General features: G+C 44.3%; 1 long non-coding RNA gene and 1 pseudogene across 2 annotated transcripts in view; one reads left to right on the top strand and one right to left on the bottom strand.

The window, feature by feature from the left end:
* Nucleotides 1-11,338, top strand: part of LOC143434870 (uncharacterized) — a 47,353-nt gene that overhangs the window by 4,204 nt on the left and 31,811 nt on the right. The window lies entirely within an intron of this gene.
* LOC117722275 (ADP-ribosylation factor 1 pseudogene) lies at nucleotides 6,917-7,490 on the bottom strand (annotated as a pseudogene).

Below are 11,338 nucleotides of genomic sequence, written 5' to 3' on the forward strand. Positions count from 1 at the left end.
CTGGGCACCCTCACCCCCACCTACATTGCTGGGTGATTTTTCTTCTGCAGCTCTTAAATCTGATCTCTCTCCCTCCGAGTCGTGGCGAGTCTCCTCTTTCCTCTCTCTGGGTCCCTTGCCCACATAATCTAAAAGTCCCACCTCAATCTTTTTGCCCAGCCATTGGCTGCACGGCAATTCTTTATTATCAGTTGAAGCCACCTGAGGGCAGGGACCCTCTGGTCCAGAATCGAGGCTTTGGGAGCTGAATTAAGATAAAGCATTAGAACCCATTCCCAACACTTGTGTAGAATCCAGTTGCACAGGATTCAGTTCCCAGCGCCCACAAGGCCATTCATTAGCCCAGTAACTCCAATTTCACGGGGACCCACACCCTCTTCTGAACCTCTTGGGCTCCTACATGCTCATGGTTCACACCTACATTCGGGCACACACACAAGCATCCACACTTACTTACGTGGCCAGGGTTAGCTGATGTGGCTGGTCAGTTGGAGTAAGACAGACTGTGACAGTTTTTATTGAGAGCAATCAGACTTTTTATACCCTTATCAGAAAAAGAATATAGCGGCGATTGCCAGGACTACAGTTGTAGTTGCCAGGACCTAATGACATTTACAAGCTATACAGAGTACACAAGATTAATGTCTAAGACCACTTGTCCTGGTGGCGCACGCCTTTAATCCCAGCACTTGGGAGGCAGAGGCAGGCGGATCTCTTAAAAAAAAAAAAAAAAGACCACTTGTCCTGTCAAAGCTTCCTTGTTTCCTTGACTTTTAAGGGATCATACAGAGAAGCACAAAGCAGTCTGAAGGCTTCACTGCCTGAGGGGATGCCTTAGTTTCTCAGGAACTGAGAGGGGCATAGTGCCCAGGAGCCATAGAAACCCTGTAAGGTCTGCCTCTCGAGGCAGCTATGTAACAGCCTTGAGAACTATGCACAGCTGACTATGGTGGAAGTTCCATTCAGGCTGTAAAACTCAGCACATAGACAGCACTACCTGCCAAAGCTAAGACAGAGGCCTAATCCGTCAATGTCATTTAGTTCTGGGAAAGTCTCTAAACGTACTAACCTTGCGTTTTAGCTTCTATAGTTCCGCAGTGGCTAATTGTTCTTGTTAACTGAGGTATGTCAATCCAGAACATGGTTTTTGTGCTTAAAATCTCATCCCGAGCCTTGTTGAAGGAAGTGTGTCACTGTGGGCTTTAAGACCCTTGTCCTAGCTGCCTGGAAGTCAGTCGTCTTCTGTCTGCCTTTGGATGAAGATGTAGAACTCTGAGATCCTCCAGCCCCATGTCTACCTGGAAGCTGCCATGCTCTCTGACTTGACGATAATGGACTGAATCTCTGAACCTGTAAGCTAGCCCCAATTAAGTGTTTTTTATAAGAGTTTCCTTGGTCATAGTGTCTGTTCACAGCAACAAAATACTAATTAAGATATCCTGTAACTTCCTTAATGACCTTTCTCCAGGCTTATTGATACATGGAAATATATTTATATTTAATCCAAGAATGTTCATTTTACTTAATCTTTTTTCATTTACTATTCTGTATAGTAGAAATATTTTAAATATCCCAGTGCGGGGCTTCTTCCTGCCTTTGACCATTTATGTTCCCAGATGAAAGACACATTCACAGCCTTTATATTTTAATATGCCTGAAGCATATTAAATTCTGGGCAGCTGCCTACCCTCCATGCTGTTAGAATCTACTTTCTATCCATAACCCCATTATTACTTTCTATGTTTTTTTTTTTATTTAATTTTATTTTATTTATTTACTTTTTTTTTTTTTTTTTTCAGAGCTGAGGACCGAACCCAGGGCCTTGTGCTTTCTAGGCAAGCGCTCTACCACTGAGCTAAATCCCCAACCCTACTTTCTATGTTTCGTCTGGGCTTCTTCTAGTTTTAATTGGCCAGCCCACGTGGGCATGCTTTATGGCTCAGCTAGACCATGGTGGCTTTCCTTTCTCCAGCACGGTCTTCTATCTGATGGCAGTTTCTCTTCCTTTCTCTCCTCAAACAAAAACTCAACTATTCTGCTGTAATCTTTTTAAGCCTAGAGATTTAAACTTAATAACTTGACTTAGTAGCTGCATTAGAATCCTAGAACAGTTACTGTTAATTTCAATTTTATAAGGTATTCTCTCCTCTCTGACACCAAATGCTGATCTTTCCCAATGTCACTTCTCCAGCTCTCTGGGTCATCCATAATAACTGGGTACCCAGCAAGTCAATTCACATATCACTCCAGCTTTCAAAACCCATGGGTGAGAAGACCATTCTCATGACTGCTCCTACTTCAAAGGGCTGATACAAGTATTAGATACTTACATTTGATTTGGTTACAATGTTGGGGAGGTCCCATGATTCCCCATGCCAGTCCTTCCTTAGGTTCTAAAACTTAGTAGAAGATACAGATAACAAATATAAGGGGTGTATTTGTGCATGTATGCATGTGTTTGTGTGTGTGTGTGTGTGTGTGTGTGTGTGTGTGTGTGTGTGTGCTGTGTAGTTTTCATACTTTCTCTTGGGACATCATCTTCCCTTAACATTGGTGTCTTCAGTCTGGAAGCTCATCAAATGTCCTTGTTCAAGAATTAGCATATAGCATATAGCTAAGTTGGTAAGAGGACTTGCCTAGAATGCATGATGTCTTAGGCTTCATCCCCAGCACTGCACAACTAGATGTGGTGGCACAGACCTGGCACTCAGGTGGAGAGACAGAACTATCACAAGTTCAAGGTCATCCTCAGCTACAAAGTACATTTAAGGCCCTGCCTGAATACCTGCAGCTTTGACTCAGGCAGTGGAAGCAAGGAAGGAAGGGACAGAGGAGGGAGGAGGAAGGGGAAAGGAAGATTGGAAGGAGGGAGTCATTGTAGAGCCAGGAAGATGTAGGTAGCACAGGTCTTTAATACAGTACTCCAGAATCTGAGGCAGAAGGATTCAGTTTGTGCCCAGCCTGGGCTGCATAAGACCCTTCAAAAAAAAAAAAAAAAAAAAAAAAAAAAAAAAAAAAACCTTACTAGATAAGCACGTATATAAACCTGTGTTTGATTCCCAGAGCCACATAAAGGCAGAGGGAGAGACCTAGCTCCACAGTCATCTGCTGACCTCTGAGTGAACACACATTGCATACACACAGTGATTTCAGATTGAAAAAGGAAAATCTAGAAAGGAAGGAAGAAAAATAAGCCACAGAATTCAGTCTCCAGCACTTTTTTCTTTTTTAAAAAGAAGGTATCTCTGTGTAGCCCAAACTCATAATCCTCCTGCCTCAGTTTTCTGAGTATGAACACTGGTTAGTGTGTAAGGCTAAAAGTTCTAATACGCTAAGCACATATTTAGTCTCTGGATGGAACTCTTGTGTTTGACAGTTTAATCACAACACCAAACAAACGTCCAAAGTAGTAGCCGCATGCTGGCCAATGCTTGTTACTACATTCTAAAAGTTTTGTCCACCATAGAAGTAGAAATATCCTTTGATGTTAATTTTTATTTCCTTAGCGTCCAATAACACTGACCATTATATATATGATATATATGTGTGTGTGTGTGTGTGTGTGTGTGTGTGTGTGTGTGTGTGTATAATATATAGTGTTTTGCCTGCGGTTATGCCTGCAGGCCAGAAGAGGGCGCCAGATCTCATTATAGATGGTTACGAGCCTCCACGTGGTTGCTGGGAATTGAACTGGAGAGCAGTGTTCTTAATTGTTGAGCCATCTCTCCAGCCCAGTACTGACCATTTTTAATGCTTGCTGTCCATTTGTACATTTTCTTTGGAAAAATGGCTCTTCAAATCCCTATTTATTTAAAAAAAAATATTTATTGTACTTTGGAGGTCAGAATAGACATTGTATCAATTGGAACTGGAGTTCTATGCAGCTGTGGTAAGAACCAAACCCAAATCTTCTGCATGTGCACAGGGCTTTTGACCACTGAAGCTTCTCTCCAGCCCCAGGATAGGTTTATTTCTAATTAACCCATATTCCATGATTGCAGTTCTTTAGGACTTTACTGGGACTGTCTAAGCTTTATTGGGAATGACTTTTGAATTTCTACTTTTTTGGACTAAAAAGATTAAGTGTGTGTGTGTGTGTGTGTGTGTGTACATGAATGCATTTACCCAGGATGTCCCTGCAATCGGAGTTACAGGCAGCTATAAGCAGTCAAATGTGGGTTCTGGGAATACATCTTGGGTCCTATGCAAGAGCAGTTTGTACACCCAACCACAGAGCCTTCTCTTCAGCCCCTGAATGTCTGTGTTTGAAAGATCCTGTATTCTGTATGGTCTAGAGGGAGATCGATAATGGCCATACTTTTGTTTTGATTTAGTGAGTTTATTAACTATATTCCAAGCCAAAAAAAGAAAATAAATAGTGTAGTTGAACAAATTTAAAGTCATCCCTGTCTAGCTTTCAAATAAATGAAACTCAGACTATGGCTATTTTATTTGGCTTTGACAATTACTGGGAGGGGTCGCCCCTAATCTGCTTTTCTAACTACTGGAGTGGCCACTGCCCCAGTGTTGTACAACAAACACTTGCTGTTTCTCCTGGCCATGTACTCATGGTCCATCTCCTCTCGTGCTGACTTCCTCCTCCCTCACACTCCTTCCTTCATTTTCCTCCCTCTGACCCCCAACCAGGTCACTGAAAACCTGCCTACCTCTATTCCCTCCAGTAATTGGTTGTAGCCATTTATTTTTTTTTTAATTTTTTAATTTTTTTAAAATTATTTTATTTTTTTTTTGTTTTTGTTTTTCGAGACAGGGTTTCTCTGTGTAGTCCTGGCTGTTCTGGAACTCACTCTGTAGACCAGGCTGGCCTCGAACTCAGACATCCACCTGTCTCTGCCTCCCAAGTGCTGGGATTAAAGGCGTGCTCCACCACCAACCAGCGGCTGTAGCCATTTATATTCAACCAATAGTTTTAAATTAAGGAGCAGGGTTTGCACAACAAAATCTGGTACATGCGAGAATTCACTTGTCTTGAGACAGCTAGACCTTAGGGTACAGAATTTAACATTACAATACATAGCGACAGACCGAACCTCAACAAGTGCCCCTTTTTTGTCTAAATAAAAAGTCTCCTTTTCTTATAATAATAAACAACATATAATAGGGACAGAAATGAAATAATTATGAAAATTATTAGGTAGGAGTTACATTCAGAATGTCCAGTCCATTTATATTTGGCATCTTGGATAAAGTACTCTATCATTTATCTTATCTTGGTGAGTTCAGAGTTCTGTATCTAAATCATTTTCTATCCTAACTTGCATTGTAATCCTAAAAACATCATCTTCTCAAGTCCTAAACAACTTAAATTTAATTGTGAGACTATGACTATCTAGTCTTCAACCCCATCAGAGACTTGAGAAGGAAAATAAATATTATCTGAGTATACAGGAAGTGCAGGCAAGCACTTCCAAAGTTATAGAAATGACAGACAGGTGGCTGCCTGGAAAGCACTGGCCCAAAGTATCTGACAGACCTTCTCTGAAGCAGGAATTTTGCAGGACTTGCTTACCCTGCATCGACAGAGCTTGGCAATCAACTTCCCTGCATCCGTTTGTCCTTTCTGGACAGCATCCTGTCTGCAGATGAAGTTAGGGCACTTTCCTTGTCTGGTGGCCAGCTTGCCATGAATGAAGCCCTCTCTAATTGCAGGTCCTTCAGTGCTCATCATCTTCTTCCAAGTCAAATGGGGTGCTGCCGGGAGCGCATACGTCTCAATGTCAAAGTCAAATGGGGTGCTGCCGGGAGCGCATATGCCTCAATGTCAAAAAAGCCTTAAGTTAATAAAAACACCTGTATTTTTATTTTTAAATAGTTAAGACACTATTCTAATAGCTGTAATTACAGTGCTTGTCTTAATGAAAACTGAAAACAAGCACATCAAACAGTTGATTACTAATTGTGTATTGAAAGCAGAGGTTCCACGACACCAAATAAATCAGTTCTGAGATTTCCCCAAGATAAATTTAACAGCTCCAGCCTCTTCAGTGTTTATCGAAATACAAAAGAAAAAAGTAGAGGTCATCTTTAGATGGCAAATCGGAACCTTGCAGGCTCCTGCCAGCGGGTCCAAGTGGGGCCAAGAGTAAGCTGGGTATGCAGGTTGCCATTGGGCCCGGCCACACACCAAGTACAAGCCAGGCCCTGCAGCCCACAATGGTCCCAGCCCACCCCTAGATGACCATGTGAGCACACGTATAAGCACAATGCTATGGAATGCAGGTGACTCAGAGACAGGCGAGTCACGGGGCCTCTACTGTGACCGTGCAGCAGATGGTGGTTTGTTCATCACTTTCTCGCCTGTTCCCCAAGGGAAACAGGTGACCTGATAACTAGCATTCAGACTATTAACTGCAAAACCCACACTAGGCGTAGCCTCCGTTCTGTGTGTTCAAGTCTTCTTGTGCTGTATTTTTAACTATTTTTTTAAAATGCATTGAGTTTGGGTTAAAAACCAACCACCAAATGGATACAGACACCAGTCTACAGCCCAATGGCTCCCCGAGGCCACGTACCCCTAGACCCAACCCCTTCTCAGTACTGACAGTGAACTTTTTCCATTAAAAAAAAAGCTAAGTAATATTGCATAGGAGAACCAGAAACTGCCTCAGTGGAAACGGAAACTATTTACATTAAATAAAAACCTGGCTGTAGTCGGGCGGTGGTGGTGCACGCCTTTAATCCCAGCACTTGGGAGGCAGAGGCAGGCGGATTTCTGAGTTCGAGGCCAGCCTGGTCTACCGAGTGAGTTCCAGGGCAGCCAAGGCTATACCGAGAAACCCTGTCTCGAAAAACAAAAAAAAAAAAAAAAAAAAAAAAAAAAAAAAAAAAAAAAGACACCTGGCTGCAGGCTGTGTCTGTCTGCACATGTACTGCACGGTGCGATGCACACTGGCACTCAGGACCACAGAGTCACACGTTTGCCACATGAGAGGAAATCTGAGGGCAGAGAAGAGGAAGTGAGGGGAAGGGAGGGGTCTGGTTCACTCTGGTTCTGGAGCTGATTAGACTGCCAGTCTAGTCCTTCATAGAGCCCGTCCTGGCTGGTGGCACAGGGATCCTTAATGTCCTGTGGCGTAGACAGTGCAGCCCCAGCTTGCCTGCGATTCCCGCATTCACGCATTGGGGAGGTCCTGCTTGTTGGAAAACACCAAGAGAACGGCATCTCGAAGTCCATCTTCAGCTAGCATCCTCATGAGCTCTTCACGGGCCTCGTTCACACGCTCTCTGTCATTGCTGTCCACTACAACGATCAAGCCTTGGGTGTTCTGGAAGTAGTGGCGCCACAGCCACTGAATCTTGTCCTGGCCGTCCATATCCCACACAGTGAAGCTGATATTCTTGTATTCAACAGTCTCCACATTGAAACCAATAGTGGGAATGGTAGTCACAATTTCCCCTAGCTTCAGTTTATACAGAATTGTTGTCTTCCCTGCAGCATCCAGGCCCACCATGAGCATGCACATTTCTTTCCTTCCTTCCTTCCTTCCTTCCTTCCTTCCTTCCTTCCTTCCTTCTTTCTTTCTTTCTTTCTTTCTTTCTTTCTTTCTTTCTTTTTATTTTCTTTTCCTTAACTTTTTTCTTTTTTCTTTTTTCTTTTTTTTTTTTGGAGAAACCCTGCACATTTCAGGGCAGAGAAAAAGTAATCAATAATTAGGAGGCAAGTTGATGATGCAGAGGTTTGATCTAGAAGGTTCCTGCCATGTATTCCATGTCAAATAAATATTCTCCATCTTTTTCAAATTAAATCTAAAGGGCTAAATTTCCTATTTAATATGGACTAATAAAACTTCAGACCCTGGCCCCCTTTTGTTGAAGCCACACAAAGAAAAATATCATTCCCCATTATAAAACTAGTTCAGGGCTGGTGGTACAGCTCTGTTAGAGCCCTTGTGCCAGTGCACCCAAGATTCCAGCAGCACAAGGGAAAACAAAACAAAACAAACAAAAACGAGTTCAAAGAATCCGAATTGGCTGAGGACGCAGCACAGTTGTTACAACATTTGCCTAGCTCCCAGAAAGCCCTGAGTTTCATCCCCAGCACCACATGAACCAGGTCTAACAGAGCAAGCCAGTTAAATGCTAGCACTCAGGAGGTGGAGCAGAACAGTAAGAGATCCAAGGTCGTCTCAGATAGATCACAGGTTTTCCATCAGCGACAAACACAAGAGCCTGCCTTGAAAAAAAAATTAAGGCCTGGAGAGATGTCTCAGCAGTTAGAACACTGGCTACTCTGTTACAGAGGACCCAGGTTCAGTTACCAGTACCTACATGGTGCAGGGTGAGAAAGCGGTGCCACTGGGGGAGCCAGTGATGGCACGAGTGCCATCAAGCTACATCCAAATCCTGAAACATCCTGAGACAGGCAGGAGTAGAACTGCTTCTTCCTTGCTCTGGGCCTGTATGTCTCAGTATACTTAGGCCCTATGACCCCCCACCTCCACCACCCTTGAGGTAGTCAGGTAGCCTGGTGGCCAGATTACAGGTTAAAGTTCTTCTCTCCATATAAGAACTTGTGCAGCTAGCACCTGGATCCTTCTTTATGCAAATGAAGCATTCCCAGCACCTCAGCCCTAGCCAATGATATGCACTTGTAGCGCGGGAGAATTTTTAAAAAGTGGCAAGGTCCAGTTAGCTCCCTGACCACTGCCATGTTCCCGTTCTAAGTTCTCACTCTGACCAAAGCACAGGCTAGTCAGAAGCGCCAGCCCTAGACCCACGAGACGTTAGCGTCAAAACCCAGGGGATAACCTCCACCCCCATGGGGTAGATATAACAATTTTAATATCCAGTAGAAATGAGACTCTTAGTGCTTAAGATGATCTAATGGATTTATATATCAGCAAATGCTCAATACACAAGATGCCCGCACAATCAGAATTGTTAACCCAATATCTAACCTTTTGATATGAATAACTACTCAAGACTCCTAGAGACAAGGACATCTTCCTCCATCTTGGTTCTTTCTTCTCCCTCCCCTCTTTCCCTCCTCCCCCCAACTCTTCACTCCACCTCTCTCTTCTACTGCCCAGTCACAGAGCCCTATTGCAAATACAGTGGGCAGGAAAGGTTCCAATAGATTTATATATCAACAAATACTCAATACAAATAAAAAAATACCCACACAATAAAATTGTTATCCCACTATCTAACCTTTCGATATGAATAACTACCTGAGATTGCTAGAAACACGAATGTCTGCCTCTATCTTGTTTCTCCTTCTCCTTGTCTTCTTCTCCTCCCCTTCCTCTTTCTCCCAACTCCCAGCTCCACCTACCTCTTCAACTGCCCAATCACCGAGCTCCACTGTAAATACAATGGGCAGGAAAAATCCTGCCATATACACTTACCCCCCCCCCCCAAAACCTCTACCCACTCTCCAAGGTTCATATAGACCTTGTTCACCCCCAATAAAGAGAGCTGTTTCACTGAAAACTGTCTCTGAGAAGGTTTTTTCTCCTGTACTCAGGCCGACTAAGATCCTGCTAATCCAACCTCCCACCCACCAGGTGCACAATGGTGCCTGATGACTTTTCAGAGGGAAAAAGCAGTCCCAGGCCAGCAACATGTGGATCACAGCCATCTGTGACGCCAGTCCCAGGGTCTCCATTGTCCTCTGCTGCAGGCACCAGGCACACACATGGTGCACACGCAGACATGCAGGCAAAACACACACATGCAAAATAAGATAAATAGACCTTAAACCAATGACCACCGGAGAGGAGGAACAACCGCAGGAGTCGGCTCCCTTAGCAGTGAGAAAGTGTGACAGCCATTTCCCTCTGTAACAATGGCAGCTATAATCACGTTTGACAAACATGTAGCTTGCTTGCTACCTTACCTTGATAAAAGAGCCTCTCCATCTCTCCATTTTTTATTTATTTATTTTTTGGTTCAGACTGTTTCTCACAAACCTACCCCTTGACTGCTGTCTGGTCAGTAGACAGCTTTCTCATCTCCTTGCTGCTCTTGTTTGTCTCCGTGGATGTAACAGGGTTATGAGGGGGCTCACCATGTAGCCTCGCCGGACCGGAACTCCATATATAAACTAGACTGCCCCGAACCCCTATTTATTCATTTATTTTTTTAAAAAATATCTTTAATTTACTCCTTGACAGTTTTATACAAGTATTCAATTATCTTGGTGCTATGTACTCCTGACCCCTCTGAAGTGGAGACTTAAGGGTCCTTTGGAAAGTCGGTTGGATGGTGTTTTGCTGGGGCAAACATGGGAAGGGATGTTGTCCTGGAGTGAAAGACTAAGGCAGACTTGTGAAGGAAGGCGTCCCTGCAGCAGACACAGGAGAGAGGATGTTCTACTAAAGGAAGCACGTGAAAGGACACGTGATGAAGGATTCTCTGCTAACCACACACATGCATTGGTCAGCTTTTCATTGCATAGTTGAGCTGCATTTGTCAGGACTCCACAGAGAGAAATGCACCAGAAAACTTCCGGTGGTGTGCTGCAGGTTTTTGCTGCTTGTGCAGACTCGGGCTGATTGGCAGAGTAATGTCAGCTGAGACAGAGACACTCGCTGAGGCAGGACCCAGGGAGGGCACGTGATGTTTAGGAATTGAAGGACCGTGGTGTAAGTGCAGCTAGGCTTCCTTACTGAGCTGGCTGTCCAGTGCTTGTGGTTCTCATGTTGTCGCGGATCTTTGTTCCTGGCATCCCTCTGGGTTCCTCCTGTTGACCTGAACCGAGGCTGAGGCCTAGCTGACTCTGCTGGTAGAGCCACCAGCCACCGCTGCTGATTCCTGTTTGCTATTTAGACTCTACTGGACTGTTGGTGAATCCATGAAGTGTTTGTGAGTGGATGGAGCTGCCGCTGCTGACCTGTGAACTGAACGGCTGATTGAGCTCAGTTAGTGTTACCTACTGAATGCTGGCTCAGCTTGTTGGCTTTATCTTGTGTGGTTGCCCCCAGCTGCAGTGAGTCCTGAGTGGAATGGCTGAGTCACCTGAAGACAGCCCTTCCCAGCACTCCTCCTCCTCCGTCCTCCCAGCCCTCCTCCTTCATCCGCCCAATACTCCTCCTTCTCCATCCTCCACTTCCAGCGTCCTTTCCACTGGCTCTTCTGACATGCTCCCCAGAGCCTTTGGCAGAGCTGTATGTGTGTGCGTGGCATAGATGTTATATTTAAGTCTGAGCACCCAGGATCATTCAGGCTCAGCACTTGAATCAGTTGGTCCTCTCTCTGCATTTGCCGCTGGCCACTCAAGAAGATGCTTCTCTCACCAAGGCTGACAGCAACTCTGTGTGTAAAAGTAAATGCTTAGAAAGCCAGTTGACAATATGTCCACTTGGCAGGACAAAGA

Source organism: Arvicanthis niloticus, chromosome 17 (assembly GCF_011762505.2).
Source record: "Arvicanthis niloticus isolate mArvNil1 chromosome 17, mArvNil1.pat.X, whole genome shotgun sequence".
Classification (NCBI taxonomy): domain Eukaryota; kingdom Metazoa; phylum Chordata; class Mammalia; order Rodentia; family Muridae; genus Arvicanthis; species Arvicanthis niloticus.